A 3,562-nucleotide genomic window follows, 5' to 3' on the forward strand; every position below is an offset into this window, starting at 1 on the left:
GGTATATCTAGTATAAATAAATTTGAAGCAACTGGACTTGTTTAGTAATCATTGAAGACGTTTCACTACTCATCCGAGCAGCTTCTTCAGTTCAACTGACTGGTATGGGAAGTCCTAGCATATATACTCTTCCACTAATCCAATCACAATTCAAATTCAAATTTATTTATACTAGATATACCATGACCTGGATGAATGAAAATCTTCATAGTCATCTCTGAGACGTTTAGAGGACTAGTTCAGCACATCATACTCAGTACCTCCCTGAGACTCATTGTAGTATGCTGGAATAGTCTTCCACCCTCAGCGTATCCAGTGTTATCTAGTTAGTAACCTTTAAAAAGAGAAAGATATAAATATATATATATATATTGATACATCACATAAAGTAACAGATATAAAAATACACTAATATATGTACATTCACAGGTATCGAAATTACTCACTTAAAGATAAACATTGCAGGCGTATATTCTCTATTCAGACCTCGGGGCCAAATTGTGTCCAATTTATTAATCCAGAACATTTCTCTTTGTTTCAATTGCAACAATCTATCTCCCCCTCTTCTGGGAATTTCAACAGTATCTATCACTTGAAATTTAAGTTGGCTGACAGAATGTTTAGCCTGATGAAAATGTGCTGGAACTGGTAAGGCTGTAAGTCCCCTGCGTATAGTGGACTTATGTTTAGAAATGCGGTCCCTTATTTTTTGTATAGTTTCACCAACATATAACATACTGTATATATATATATATATATATATATATATATATTTATATCTTTCTCTTTTTAAAGGTTACTAACTAGATAACACTGGATACGCTGAGGGTGGAAGACTATTCCAGCATACTACAATGAGTCTCAGGGAGGTACTGAGTATGATGTGCTGAACTAGTCCTCTAAACGTCTCAGAGATGAGTGTTCCAGTTATACACTATGCTGATATTTGACACAATGATCTCTAATTTTGCACAAATGTGGACTAAATAAATATATATTTGTATGCTTTTAACATTTTTATATAAGAATATTTAAGGACTGGTTGTTAGTATGCACATATGGGGTTAAATTGTTGTAATTAACCATGCTATCACTGGAGCAGGGAATGTTTTCTCTATCCCCACCCATTTCACTACCTTTATAACTTGCACACTAAATAGTGCACCATTAGCTTGAGAAAGGGTCCGGAGGGTCCCGAAACGTTGCTCTTTGCTTGTTTTTATGTACTTGGGCAAATAAAATACAATTTTTTCACGATTTACATCTTCAGTGTGCTACTGGATTTTTTTGCTGTTGGATATTGACCCCCATGCAAGGTGAGGTTCTTCCAGTATTTGCACCTGATACCCGTTTGGGTAAGTTAACAGAGGGTTGAGCTCCCCAATACTGCTATTACTGACCTGTATGACAGCCCATACACTTTAGGAATATTGGTCTAACGTCTGATATATATTCCCTTGGCGCTTGTGGGCGTTTTCCTTAATTGGACGGAATTTTATGTAAAGATTTCCCCATGTTATAATGCTGTTTAGCCGACAACGCAGTCTCACATTGCCCTGAGGGCAGCAGATTTTTTCATGGTGGCAGATAGTATAGTTTAACGGCTTATTTCCCTGCATTTGCAGTCTTTCCTCTTCGGCTGTGATTGATCCTGACCTGATTATCCGCTTTCTGTGTAGACGTTCCATTACAGAACATACAGAGGAGCAGTTACAGATCTGTCACACCATTAGCAGGAACTGAGCCTCACAAATCACACAGGAGATAAAAGGAAATATAACTAAAATGTATATTTACTATCTGTGGCTAAATTAAAGTATATATAAATATATATACAGTCCTATCTATATACTCACATATATAAACTATACATACAATACCTATATTAAAATAAATGTAGATGTTAAAATCACAGTATCCTTGAATATTCTGCTTGTTCAAGAAATTATCCAATCCCCTCTTATAGGAATTAATAGAATCTGCCATCACAACATCACCCAGCAGGGCAAAAACAACACCAACCCTGACAGTCTAACCTCATAGTTTAACCCTTCCATCCCCTTTACCAGTTTAGTTGCATGTCTCTGCACTTTCTCCAGCTCATTAATATCCTTCTTAAGGACTGGAGCCCAAAACTGCACTGCATACTCAAGGTGAGGCCTTACCAGGGACCTATAAAGCGGCAAAATTCTGTTCTCATCCCTTGAGTCAATGCCCTTTTTTATACAAGACAGCACTTTATTTGCTTTAGTAGCCACAGAATGACACTGCCTGGAATTAGACAACTTGTTATCCACAAAAATCCCCAGATCCTTCTCAATTAAAGATCCCCCCAACAAACTACCATTTAGTGTAGAACTTAAGTTTAAGTTGTTTGTACCATGCTGCATAACTTTGCACTCAACATTGAACCTTATTTTCCAGTTTGCTGCCCAGTTTTCCAATTTCGTCAGATCACCCTGCAAAGTGGCACAATTTATTATCAGCAAAAATAGATACATTACTCTCTATGCCCACCATGGGCCATTCATAAACAAGTAAAAAAGCAAAGGACCAAGGACTGACCCCTGCGGCACTCCACTAACCACACTGGTCCATTTAGAAAAGGTCCCATTTACCACCACTCTTTGTAGTCTGTTCATCAGCTTGTTATCTATCTAGGTACAAATATTATGTTTCAGGCCAATATTCTTTAATTTAACCAGTAACCACCTGTGTGTTACTGTTTTAGATGCCGTAGCAAAGTCTAAGTAGATCACATCCACTGCCATCCCATAGTTGAGGTTCCTGCTCACCTCTCATAGAAGGCAATTAAATAAGCCTGGCAAGCTCTGTTATGCATAAAACCATGTTGCAATGTATTCAAGTATCTTATTGCTTATCACCCCTTCCAAAAGCTTTCCTACCACTGACTGTCAGACTAACAGGCCTATAGTCTTCAGGCTAAAAATGGGAACCTTTTTTTAAATAGTGGCACCAAATTAGGACCATGCTAGACCTCAGAGAATCTGAAAAAAATAAGTAGAGAAGTTTAGAAATCAGAGGTACCCTATGATGAATACCATTCCGTTCTGCCCCGAGCCCTGCTACCATGAGACAAGGGGAGAATCTTGCAGCAGCACCCTGTGGGTTTTTTTAAGTCAGGATTTCGGCGCATTGGAAAGGCTGCTTCAGGGTTGCAAATTGCCACTGACCTGTGTTTACCTTTATATGTTCTATGTCTTTTGAATTTCCTCCCCATCAATCAATAGTTATGTGTAACCCTATTTGTAAGTGCAGTGCCGTACTCTGTACTAGCAACAGAAGTGCCTTTTGCTTAGACACTGGGGTAAAACTCCCTGCAACCCCCAGAAGAGCATATACAGTATTAGCCCTTACTCTCTTCCTCTCAGGATAGGTAGAGGAAGTGTTAGCTCCTCTGATCACACACAGGAAGATAACAACACGAGTGCCAGAGGTTGTAAACAATTAACTGTTTATTTACTGAAATAAATAACAGTCTCAATAGTAAATTGATAGTATCTTCATAGTATTACTTAGGCAGAATATTAGTAACAACCAC

This window comes from Xenopus tropicalis, chromosome 1, assembly GCF_000004195.4.
Source record: "Xenopus tropicalis strain Nigerian chromosome 1, UCB_Xtro_10.0, whole genome shotgun sequence".
Taxonomy (NCBI): Eukaryota; Metazoa; Chordata; class Amphibia; order Anura; family Pipidae; genus Xenopus; species Xenopus tropicalis.